Below are 13,977 nucleotides of genomic sequence, written 5' to 3' on the forward strand. Positions count from 1 at the left end.
GCACGTCGGGAAATTTGCATCGGGAGCATGCGCAGTACGTCTGGCGCGGGAGCGCGCCTAATTTAAATGGTACCCGCCCCATTTGAATTGGCCCGCCTTGCGCCGGATGAATTTAGGATACACCGCCGCAAACTTCCAGGTAAGTGCTTGGTGGATCGGGCACTTAGACAGAAAATTTGCGGCGGTGTAACCTAAATCGGTTACGTTACGCTGCACCCGGGCTACGTGAATCTGGCCCTATGGTCCCAGCTGCCTTGAGATCATTGATGCCGTGTAGTTCTGGGCTGATTCCTCACCATTCTCATGATAATTGAAACTCCATGAGATGAGATCTTGCATAGAGCTCCAGACCGAGGGAGATTGAGTTATTTTGTGTTTCTTCCATTTGTGAATAATCGCACCAACTGTTGTCAACCTCTCACCAAGCTGCTTGGCGATGGTCTTTTAGCCCATTCCAGTCTCGTGTAGACCTACACATTTTGTCCCTGACAGCCTTGGAAAACTCTTTGGTCTTGGCCATGGTGGAGAGATTGGAATCTGATTGATTGCTTCTGTGGACAGGTGTCTTTTATACAGGTAACAAATTGAAAGGAGCACTCCCTTTAATAGAGTGCTTCTAATCTCAGCTCCTTACCTGTACAAAAGACACATGAGAGCTTCTTTCACTCAGTAAAATGCTATTCAATTAATAACTTTTTTAAATTCTTTTTTTTCCTGGATATTTTTGTTGTTATTCTGTCTCTCAAAAAAAAAAAAAAAAAGTTTTAAAAGGTAAAATAAACCTACAGGTATCAATAACATTATAGACTGATTATTTCTTTGTCAGTGGGCAAATGTACAAAATCCGCAGGGGATGAAATACTTTGACATTCAAAATCAACAGTCTGTCTTAGGCCAATGCCACTATTACAATCCTGTCAGTGGCGAGAACTTGCCAGCAAAGGTATCGCTTTGGAGGACACATGGAGATGAAACCCTCTCCTGCTTGCATGTATCACTCCCTTGCCAGCTGGATGAGAATCAATCTCTCCTGAGCGAATTACATTTTGCAATGTTTTGCAGCATTTTTGACAGCGAGGAAGTGACAACACCTGCTGAGGAACTGACACATACAAAGTAGTTGGGTGTGCTCCCTGCATATTCTAGCAATCCTTTTGTTGGCAAGTTCTTGTCAGTGACAAGATCACAGGTGTGACATTGACCTTATGAATAGGAATCCTAGAACACAAAATTCAGTTTGCAACGATACTATTACCACAATAACATACAACAAATCAACTTGTGGCATGAGATGAATATTTTTGTAGCAGTTGTATGTAAATCCTCCAGGTATTTAGGCTACCAGCAGACCTTAGGTAGGAGATCATAATGGAAATGGACACAAAGGTTTGAAAAACGAATTGTTCTTTTCATCCCTTTGATAGATCAGAGATCTATATGTAGCGCCCTAAAGGTGTGTGTATGCACCCTAAAGGTGGGTGCCGCACCTGGAACCAGGAACCCGCAAAGAACCCAGAACATCGGCCTCCGGCACAGAAATACCCCTCCCCAGCATGCCCCGCGAGGGAAAACTCCTCCAATTGGCTGATGGGAAGAAGCGGCTTCGCCTGGACCACTCTGGCGCCACCTGCCGCCCAGAGATGGAACTGCATCCCTGGAACGCAGACTGACCCACAGAACAATCCAGATTTGGCAGCAGCCAAATTTGTCAAAAATCAAGAATGAGAGCAACATAACTCACTCATTCCCCACTAAATTTAACATAGAGTCCTCTCTGAAAGTAAAGGGGCGCTACATATATAACCAGCATACGTTTACCTGTGCACGACAGGTTTAGTAAGGAAAAAGCAGATCTCTTGGGAGTTATTTTGAGAAATCACAGTTAAATACACGTTGTCTCAGCTGTTCGAGATTTTCCTTTCTAGTTGGCTGAAGCACAACAACAGCGCCATTGGCTCCCGCTGCTGTCAATCAAAGTCAACTAGCCAATCAGGGGAGAGAGGGCGGGGCTCTGTGTCTGAATGGACACAGGGAGCTGTGACTCAGCTCGGGTACACCCATAGCAAGCTGCTTGCTGTGGGGGCACTGAACAGGAGGGAGGGGCGAGGACCACAGAAGAGGGACCCGAGAAAAGGAGGATCTGGGCTGCTCTGTGCAAATTCACTGCAACAGAACAGGTAAGTATAACATATTTAATATTTTTTTAGAAAAAATACGAGCCTTTACAATCACTTTAACATTGCACTACCACATAAGAATATGTAGTGGGCATCTACTAAGCTGCTGAAAGAAAAAAGCGTTTCTTATTTATTTTTTTCTTACTATTTAATGTTGGTAATATATTCAGGTAATATGTGCAATGGCATTACAGTCAATAGAGTTTACATTTTTTTGCGTTTGTTAGAATTTAGAGTTGCACTTCTGTTTGTCAAAAGGCTATTTTTGTTTATAAAATTTGGTTTTATGTATAACTGTGTAAATTGCAAGCATTATAACAAACTTTATTGCAGATTCCTACCTTTTGTTATTTTGAAGTAATCAATGCGTGTTTGTCTGTGCCTCTGTTCTGAGTGGGTCTAATGGGAGTGGTTTCATAATTAACTGTCAGGTGTGCAGTTGCAGGGTACTAATGGGAAAATCTGCTGGGCCTGTATGCCTCTGTCTTTGCAGATGACACCAAGCTATGCAGTGGAATAACGTCCTTGCAGGATGTCTCCAATTTACAAGCCGACCTCAATGCTCTGTCTAATTGGGCGACTAAGTGGCAGATGAGGTTTAATGTAGATAAATGTAAAGTTATGCACTTGGGGGCTAAGAATATGCATGCATCATACATACTAGGGGGAGTACAACTGGGGGGATCTGTAGTGGAGAAGGATCTTGGGGTTTTGGTAGATCATAAGCTCAATAATGGCATGCAATGCCAAGCTGCGGTTTCCAAAGCAAGCAAAGTCCTTTCTTGTATTAAGAGAGGTATGGACTCCAGAGACAGAGATATAATTTTGCCCCTGTACAAATCATTAGTAAGACCTCATCTGGAATATGCAGTTCAGTTTTGGGCACCAGTTCTCAAAAAGGACATCGGAGAACTGGAGAAAGTGCAGAGAAGGGCAACCAAACTGATAAGAGGCATGGAGGAGCTCAGCTATGAGGAAAGATTAGAGGAACTGAATTTATTCACTCTTGAGAAGAGGAGAATAAGGGGGGATATGATCAACATGTACAAATATATAAGAGGTCCATACAGTGAACTTGGTGTTGAGTTATTCACTTTACGGTCAACACTGAGGACAAGGGGGCACTCTTTACGTCTAGAGGAAAAGAGATTTCACCTCCAAATACGGAAAGGTTTTTTCACAGTAAGAGCTGTGAAAATGTGGAACAGACTCCCTCCAGAGGTGGTTCTGGCCAGCTCAGTAGATTGCTTTAAAGCGGATCTCCCATGCAATTACGTTTTTTTTTTTTTTGTCTAGTTACATAGCTAATTGCAGGGGTTAAATTAACTTACTTCTCTCCGCTCTAACGTCCGCTCCGCTCCCTTTGTGTGCTGAAGAAAGACTTATATTCCTTCCGTTGCCATTTGTAGTGTGGGCATTCGATACGGGCAGGGACTTCCTGGTTGCGGTGATGCTGTGTTCCCAGCATCCACCGCTCGATCTCGCGCATGCGCACACGCAGCACGGACCATGGGCGTCAGCGTCTGTGTTGCCATAGCAATGGCCCCCGAAATCACGCGATGTTTCGTCTAGGCCAGAATAGGACAACGAGGGAGCTATGAAACAAGCTCCCAGAAGACGCAGCGTGGGACAGGAAATAAGAATAACCCGAGGAAAACCCGAAGGCTCCAGACCGGAAGGCAAACGAAGAACTCAGGTAATGTACATATTTATTAAACTTAAATATCCATTTCGGTATTGTTTTTTAGTATTAGAAATATTACAAATTACTTAAAAATCGGGTGGAGCTCCGCTTTAAGAAAGGCCTGGATTATTTCCTAAATGTACAGAATATAACTGAGTACTAAGATTTGTAGGTAAAGTTGATCCAGGGTAAATCCGATTGCCTCTCGGGGGATCAGGAAGGAATTTTTTCCCCTGCTGTAGCAAATTGGATCATGCTCTGCTGGGGTTTTTTGCCTTCCTCTGGATCAACTGTGGGTATGGAGTTGGGTGTATAGGATTTTACTGTGTTTTTTATTTTGTTTTTTTATTTTTTGTGGTTGAACTGGATGGACTTGTGTCTTTTTTCAACCTGACTAACTATGTAACTATGCTCTTATTGAAAGTATCTCTCCAAAAATAAATTTTTTGTTGCAGGGGATGCCTGAAATCTGACCTGTTTCTTAGTGCAGATTTCTGGGAAAATTGGTGAGCCAATCACACAAAGCAGGAAATTAGGTTTCTGGGGAGTGGTCAGAACAACTCTAGGTAGCCATATTGCAATGCATTCTCAGAAAATTCTATTGGTTGCAGATTGAAAAGGAAAGACAATTTTTAATAACATTCAATTACAATATTATTAGTGTCGCAATTATATGTGCTATATTATATATATATATATATATATATATATATATATATATATATATATATATATATATATATATATATATATATATATATATATATATATATATATATATATATATATATTATCCTTTAAATAATGCATTACCATTTAACTAAATCCATTAGATTGTAGTGGACTAAAATGCACTGGAGGATTTAGTCAACCTAAATACGACTTAAAAACAATTCATATGACTAAAAAACTGAATCGAAATTTGATTAATAACTGACACTGGAGTCAGGGCTTTAGTCCTATCTACCTTCTGTGTACCGCTGTCCCCAGAACCTAATGCTGCGTACACACAACCATTATTCATGTCATTGAAAAAAACAACGTTTTTCTCAATGTGATTCCTCTCAAGCCTGCGTTGCATACACACGATCATGAAAAAAAATACTTGAGCTAAGTGCGGTGATGTACAACACGTACGACGGCACTATAAAGGGGAAGTTCTATTTGAATGGCGCCACCCTTTGGGCTGTTTATGCTAATTTCCCCATCTCATAACTTGCTTCTGAGCATGCACGTTTTTTTCCCCCTTGTTAAAGCATACACACGACCGTTTTTCACGACATGAAAAACGATGAGAAAAATGTTCTGGAGCCTACACCCGACCGTTTTTAACAACCATTTAAAAAAAAAATATTTTTCTTGCCATGAAAAACGGTCATGTGTACGTGGCATTAGTGTATAAAAATCACAGATGAAACAATGTTAGAGCTTATTAGCTGCATGATTTTGGATAGTAAATGTGTTATAGATGTACTGGGTATGCATAGCATTTTTTATGTTCTGCTTGTAGTTGTATTCATTTTCTTCATGTACTTCTCAGTGCAAATTGGTATATTAACAGAAATGGAAGTAAACTTACCCCAGAATGCATGTATATGTGTGTGTAATTATATGCCTATAGAAGGAACATTAGCTTGTCAACTCCACTGGAATACAGTAGGTTGTACAAAGTAAAAATTCTTTGTAAAGTGCAGTTTTACCCATACGTCAGTATAGGACTCAGCACTGAGGGGTTGGTGGGAGGAACCGTGGTGAACAGAAGGGGACACAGGCATCCAGATATGCTGGAAGTGCTGAATGCTGAAAATGTTTATAGAGGCTGCAGAGCTGTCCTCTATGACCAGGGGCTGGTGGTTTACTCTTACTATTTGAGGACATTAGAAATAGGAGCTGCGTAGGCTCAACGCGATTAGCACTGCGCTGACAAGCCATTCACCTCTGCAGCTAGAGGTTCAGATCCCGGTCTCAGCTACATGTGAATTGAGTTTGGTGGTCTCAGCCCGGCTCCCCGTGGGTGTGCTATGCGAGGTAAGCTTGCTCTTAGTACGCCTACCCCCCTCCCGCAAAAACCCCCACACTTACACGCACTCGAAATTGGGTTAACATGCACGCACTTTGACCACGCAGTCTCTAAAAAGAGAGGCGAAGGACTAACAGGGCTGGTTGAGCGGGCTAGATCCTCTCACTCCCTTATAGGGAGTCCCTCTGCCCCGTTGGGCTTCAAAGCGGAGCAGGTAGGGCGGGCTGTGTGGGAAGACCCCCTCACACACCCACCATTGCCACCCGGGGCATGGAGAAAGGTGGCAGATTGCCTCTGGGGGAGGCCTGCCTACTCCCAACTCCTGCAGTCCGGCTCCTCTCTCGAGTACACGCACAAAATACACTTTAAAAGAAAAAAAAAATAGGAAATAGCCCCAAAAACATCAACAACATTTATAGGCTGTGTTTTCTGTGTCCTGTTTCAAAATGGTAGATCAGAATTGCTACAAAAGCTGTCAAAACTCAGCTACCTAAAATTGCACTAGAAGATCCTCTGCAAGGGTCATTAAGTAAATACAAAGTAACCATATATCATTTCAATGTATTTACTATTTAATGCATATGATGATCAAAAGTGTGATCAACATATGACAAGAGTGAAAGACATTTTACAAGTTAAAATACCAATTACATTTTTTTTTTTAAAGTGTATTCCCATTCAACTTGTTATTATCCCAACCCTAATTAACTACTCATCACTTCTCCCCTTTTCTAATATCAGATTTTTTTTTAATTATTATTTTTTATCTATTTTGTTTGCAATCTGTTTCTAATTATATTCATTGATGCAATAAAAATTGTGCAAAAAAAAAAACACACCTTCCCTTCAAATTTTAGCACAAAATGTAAAAGTTTGTTGTCCTATCTAATGACCAAATTATTGCTAAATAAACAATCCCAAAGTGAAAATTTTAAAATTGCTTAAAGCGGAGGTTCACCCAAAAAAAATGTTTAACATTACATTCAGCCGAGTTGTCAGAATGACAATCGGCTGTTTTTTTTTACTTTATCCCCGTACATAACGTATTTTCACCACCGCTTCCGGGTATGTCTTCTGCAGGACTGGGCGTTCCTAATTGATTGACAGACTTCCGACCGTCGCATACAGCGTGTCACGAGTTGCCGAAAGAAGCCAGACTGCGAGTCGGCTCTATACGGCGCCTGAGCACCGACGTTCGGCTTCTTTCGGCAACTCGTGACGCGCAGTATGCGACGGTCGGAAGCCTGTCAATCAATTAGGAACGCCCAGTCCAGCAGAAGACATACCCCGAAGCGGCGGTGAAAATACGGTATGTACGTGGATAAAATTAAAAAAAACAGCCGATTGTCATTCTGACAACTCGGCTGAATGTAATGTTAACATTTTTTTTGGGTGAACTCCCGCTTTAAGTTCTTAATGCATATTAATCTACGAGACTTGAAGCTGCCTTGGAGTAATGTGTGATAGTCTAAAATACTCTAAATATAAGCTTATAGTAAATGAGTAAGCCTTCTTCTGAGGCCTCGTACACACGACAGAGGAACTCGACGTGCCAAACACATCGAGTTCCTCGTCGAGTTCAGGGATGAAGCCGCCGAGGAGCTCGGCGGGCCGCTTTCTCCCATAGAACAACGAGAAAATAGAGAACATGTTCTCTATTTTCTCGACGAGCTCCTCGGCGGCTCCATCGGGCCAAAAGTGTACAGACGACAGAGTTTCTCGGCAGAATCCGGCTCTGACCGAGTTTCTCGCCGAATTCTGCCGAGAAACTCTGTCGTGTGTACGAGGCCTGACAGTGGCTGATAACTATACAGGGACAGGCTGCCTCTCTGTCTCTGCCACCTATAAGTACAAACACATTGTACTATTTTATAGTGACAAACTCTGGAGCAATCAATAATCTCACTTTTCTCATTCCTCCTTTTTAACAAGATGTAATGAATGGTGTAGAATCCCAACACAAGATACACAAGGGACAAATGTTGAGTTTGGTGCACCAAATGACCATGATTAAATATGTCTTACAATTTGCAAATCTATTTCCCACTGTGATATTGCACATATATTTTATAAATGTGACAATGCAGATGAAAAGGGAATGGGGTATAAAGCTGACAAGGCACTGACTATGTCAGCCTGCACTCCCATGTTCGCTACAACCATATTTATGGGTATGAAACAAGAAAAAAAATCTAAATTACACATGAAGGGCCCATGTATTATTGCTGTCTAGTCTTCAAACCAATTTGCTCTGTCCCAGCAGCAAAAAATGTTCTAATTCTATATCCTGAAATACTTCTAATATCAGAAAGATGACTTGTTGCCAGGTTCTTATGCCACGTACACACGACCATTTTTAATGGTCTAGAAAAAACAACGTTTTTTTCAACCCGATTATTGTTAAGCCTGCCTTGCCTACACACGATCGTGAAAAAAAATGCTCTAGCAAAGCGCGGTGATGTACAATACGTACAACGGCACTATAAAGGGGAAGTTCCATTCGGATGGCGCCACCCTTGGGGCTGCTTTTGCTGATTTTGTGTTAGTAAAAGTTTGGTGAGAGACGATTCGCGCTTTTCAGTCTTCGTGCTTTTCAGTCTGTTACAGCGTGACGAATGTACTATCTCCATTATGCTAGTTTTACCAGAACAAGCGCTCCCGTCTCATAACTTGCTTCTGAGCATGCGTGTTTTCTTCACGTCGTTAAAACCCACACACGACCATTTTTTACGACGTTAAAAATGACAACGTTAAAAACGACGTGAAAATTTAGAGCATGTTCTAAATTTTTAATGCCCATTTTTTACGTCGTGAAAAGTGCTCTGGAGCCCACACACAATCGTTTTTAATGACATTAAAAAAAACTTCATTTTTTACATCCCGAAAAACGGTCGTGTAGAATTAGAGCAGTATTATTACACTAAAATATATAATAGAAGCCCCATGTGCCTTCGATAAATAATCAAAGGCAGCTATCACTACAACATAACATCAGTGAAGCGTTATGAGTGCAAAGACCCCAAATCAATAAATTATACACACGATCTAAATAAAATAATATATATATATATATATATATATATATATATATATATATATATATATATATATATATATATATATATAAATTAGTACACCCCTTTAATATGTAAGATTTTAATCAATATCTCAATGGACACAAGAACAATTTCCAAACTTTTTACAAAACTGAATTATACAGAACATTTGTTTAGCTCATTACATGAAAGTAAAGTTAATAATATAACTTGGATTACAAAATCTTCAGTTTTACTTAAATTGATGCAAAAATGAATACCCACACAACAAAAACTACTATACCTAGTATTTTGTATGACTTCCATGATGTTTAACCTCCCTGGCGGTATGATTCTTTCAGAAAAAAGGTGCTGAAAGCGGTACCATTATTTTGCATGGAAATTTGGCGTTTTAGATTGCAGGCCTGCAATTCTTAGGAATAACTCTCCTAAATCTGTCCAAACCAGAGTCTCTAATAGACTATGACAAAGTTTGAAACACAAAATCATAAATTATAATATAATAAATAATAACAAATAATAATTTAAAAACAACAATACTTTTTATTCAATAAATTTTAACAAATAATATATTCAGATACTATGATTTTTTGGGGGGTCAAACAGGGGTGCAAAATCATAATTCAGTAAATGTCTCGGGTATGAAAATCTTTAAAGCACGGTATGGCGCAAAGTCCAACATCGCAGTCGAGACAACAGTAGCGCGTTTCTTTGCGTATTTTCCTTCCGCTGGCGTCACGCTTGGAGCAGCAAACCACACACATCCGTGTGGGTGCTGTTTTTTTTGGAGTGGGTGGTACGTGGTCCAAAAAATGACGACCAGTCAGTCGCTCAGGATTTACAACCCCAGAAGCCAGTCGTCCAGAACGGTTTACCGCCGTTGGCGTTTGGTGTTTCAGGAAAATTTGTTCTGCCACCTTCCACATAAAGTCTGCATGGACCATAGACCTGACATTTTTTTTTTCAGCAGGATGAAAGAGTTCCAGAGACATTGCTCCAAAAGATGTCGGAAAGTCTTTTTATAATATTTTTTCTGCTGCTTTCTCATTGCAGGGTAAAAAGTCATGGCCTGGTCAGCCCTGTCCACACCTCCCATCGTGTGGTTGTAGTCCAACACCACCTGTGGCTTTCGAACATCTTTTCCACCTTTGGTATGGACCATGGCGGTCGAGGTGTTATGGACCATGCTCAAAAGGGAAACGTCCTTTTTGTCCCGCCACTTCATAGCCAACATTTTCCCCTTTTGCCATGCAGCCACTTCTCCTTTCCCGAGTTTTTTATTTGGAAATGCTGACGGCATGTCACGCCGGTTAGGCCTCACAGTCCCATAAGCGTCCGTCCTATTTAGAAGAAGGAACTCGTATAGTTCTGGGGACGTATAGAAATTGTCCGTAGTGATACAGTAGCCCTGGTTGAGCAAGGGCTCTATCAATGAAAGGACTGAAGCGGTTGCCATTCCATAATCGCTGAATCTCGGGGAGAATTTGGTCCCTTTGCCAGTATACAGTACTGAGTTCCAGATATAGCCAGAGCTGGACTCACATAGCATAAAGGATTTTATTCCAAAGCGAGCTCGCTTAGACGCAATGAACTGAATCCAGCTTAGGCGACCTTTGTAGGCCATGAGACTTTCGTCAATTGTAATGTCCCTCTCAGGTATATAGGTCCGCTGGAAGTTCTGCAGAATCATTTGGTAAATATCCCAAAAAATTTTAAGCTTTGGAGCTGGATGAGAACATTCATCGAATTCCTTGTTATTTGCAAAGTGCAAATATTTCATTATCAATGAAAACCTATATTCGGACATTACAGTTCCAAAAAAAGGTGTGGCCAATAATTTATTTGTGGTCCAGTACCACTTTTGGAGAGGTTTCTCCACCACTCCCTGTAAAATTAGGAGGCCAAGGAATTTACATATATCGTCGCTGGTCACAGGCTCCCATTTTCTGCGCCTTGAAAATAGCTGGTGGGTAGCAGATTGCTGTTCTTGATACCGATTTGTCTCCAAAACGATTTTGTCGATCACCTCATCCGTCAAAAAAAGTCGGAGGTATTCTAAGGGATTGTCATCCTCTATGTCCACTTTTATCCCAGGTGATCCTGTGAACGGAAACCTAGGGGGCGCTACGTGCTCCGTAGTGCAATCAATTGTGCACCAAGTTCGCACATCGTTGGGCACAGGTGCAGGATTGTCAATCACATCGCTTTCTGCATCCGCCGACAAACTTTCCCACGCATTGCTGTCACTCAGATCCTCCGCAAGGTATTCGGTATCGCTGTCGCTATTTGGCAGCAGGTCGCATAACGAAGTAGAGGCGCGCTTTGCCATGATTGCTGTGCAGTATACAGACACTGGTATAGTAATTCTGCATACAGGGCACTGGAAAGCACTGGGGGGCAATCAAAGGTCACTGTATTTTTTTTTAACATTTTATCCAAAAATATCGCGGAGAAAAGGTAAGAAACCTTCTTTCTGCATCCAGCGAGGCAAGCCCGAGTGTGACTCGGGGTTACCGATCGCAGCTTGAAAATCTCACCCCGAGTCACACTCGGGAATACCGCCAGGCAGGTTAAGGACAGCACCAAGTCTTCTAGACATGGAATGAACAAGTTAGCAACATATTGCAACATTTTTCCATTCTTCAAGAATGACCTCGTTTAGAGCCTGGATGTTGGATGGAGAGTGATACTCATCTCTTTAGAATTTCCCATAGATGTTCCCCAATTTGATTCAGATCAGGAGACATACTTGGCCACTGAACCACTTTCGCCCTGTTCTTCAGAAATGCAACAGTGGTCTTAGATGTGTGTTTTGGATCATTGTCATGTTCGGAAAAGTGCATGACGACCAAGGTCACAGAGTACAGTTAATAAGCCTTCTGTATCTTAAGAGATTCATTGGGATTCTTTAAAAGCTTATATGAGAGCTCTATTTATCCCTCAAAATCCATACCATACCCTTCATTTGTGGTATGGATTTTAGGGGAAACCCTGCGCCAAAATTGAAAAAAAAGTGGGGGTCTCCCCAAAATCCATACCAGACCTTTATTTGAGCAAGCAGCCATGGCAGGCCAGAAAAGGGGAGGATGAGCATGTGACTTTAGAAGGGGGCAGGGTCAACTGGTTACATCACCGGGTGGCTCTGACCTTGCCTATATAACAGCTGTCACAGCCAAGAGACATCAGCCAGCAGGACACCTCCCATCGAGGCAGAGCTTTTTTTTTTAAATCCATACCAGACCCTTCAGGTCTGGTATGGATTTTGGGGGGACCCCCTTGCAATTTTTTATATTCTGGCACGGGGTTCCCCTTAAAATCCATACAAGACCCGAAGGGCCTGGTATCGATTTGGGGGGGGGGGGGGACTCTCGCCATTTTGTTTTTTAATTTTGGCGCGGGGTTCCCCTTAACCACTTCAATGCACTGTGTTTTACATATACTACAATGCCTGCACTGACTGAATATAGAGTTTACACAGAATATCTAGTCTACAAATATATAAAATACACTGCCAAATACATGTATTGACCTCTGATTGGTCTTCATCAGCAGATGGGTGAGCTGCCTCATCCCACCCATCTGCTGATGAAGAACAATCAGAGGTCGATACACATGCTAAGGGGAGGAGCCGAGCCCACAACATCCCGCAGCCACGGTGGTGAGCAAACAAACGCTATAGTATTACACATTTCATGTTTTTTTATCTTGTAAGTGTGCTTTTTTAAGGGGGGGGGGTGATTTAATACATTTTAAAACAGAGAGCACTATAATATGTTTCCTGTGTTTGATTGCATGACATTGGAAACGATAACCCAGGAGCGAAGGAGAGTCTTAGAAGCGAGATTATCTAAATGAAGGATCTACTCTGTATCTGTGGGAATTTTATTGGAATCTGTTGAAATAATAAAGGGCTGAAGGTAAACAGCTGACCCACTGCACAAAGGAGAGGTTGTTAAGGAATGAGAGTTAAAGATCTATATTTTTTATACTGTAAAAAAAAAAGATCTATATTTTGAGTCTGACTCATTGTTGAGGTGAGCAGATAGCAGATAAAATAGCAGGTGGAGGTGTGCACAATTTAATAGTGTTTAAAAAGAAGCATGGTGGTGATTGATGATCATGGACATTTACAGCAATCAAGAAATTTTCTTTGATATATGCCTATAATAAGGACTTTATGTTATTGTTATTAGTGATTTTTTCCTGGTATTATTATATACATAATTTGCACAGAGAGTCATCACGTTAGTAGCACTGCACTATATGCTCACCTTAATTGTTGGACCCCCCACTAATAAAAGGAAGCCAACTTCACTTTCACATTTACTGTATATGTGTACAAACGCAACTCCAGTCTTCCTCTTTCCTCACAGACCATCTTCCAATGGCAAGATAATATGTTGGAAGCAGAATGACACTGATAGTGCAGATTGTTCTCACGATTTTTATTGAAAACGGTAAAAAAAAACACTCACATTTCATCAGATAACACAAACTGAGAAAGCCTTAACGGTGTAAGTTGTCAGGGTAGCAGTGGATTTGTCACAGTGAGCAGAGTCTGAATGCCATATATTGGACTATGGAGGTGCCGTGTTTTATTTGCTGAAATGTGAGTGTTTATTAACCATGTGGTGATCACATGACCTCAGCTCTCAGCTGCAAAAGGGGCGTAGAGGGGTGGGGTGAAGGAGTTGCAGTAAACTGATTTTCCCAGTAAACTCCTGTCCAAGGGGGTTGTGTCAGCAGAAGATCATTGGAGGACAGGCAGGCTGTTGGAGCACAGCCAGAAAACTGACCATGCTGGGGAGGGATGTGTTTCTATGCCTTGCGTGGCCATTTTGAATAAGGAAAGCAGGGGGATAGGAAGGAACATCTGGTATTTCACACAAAGGAAGCAATACAAAGAGAACAGGATACTGATTTTTTTAAAAGTACATGGTACAATAGGAACATATCAGGAATATGAAATGTTGTGATAACATATTCTTTAGGTGCTTAATTGTTCATGCTTTGTCACGCAAAGTTCCACCATTGACTAGG

The 13,977-nt window shown here is 41.4% G+C and overlaps 1 protein-coding gene across 2 annotated transcripts in view; it reads right to left on the reverse strand.

The window, feature by feature from the left end:
- RPH3A (rabphilin 3A) overlaps window positions 1–13,977 on the reverse strand; it is a 373,169-nt gene that overhangs the window by 165,020 nt on the left and 194,172 nt on the right. The gene's annotated exons all lie outside the window — the stretch shown is intronic.

The sequence above is a fragment of the Rana temporaria genome, chromosome 1, assembly GCF_905171775.1.
Source record: "Rana temporaria chromosome 1, aRanTem1.1, whole genome shotgun sequence".
NCBI lineage: Eukaryota > Metazoa > Chordata > Amphibia > Anura > Ranidae > Rana > Rana temporaria.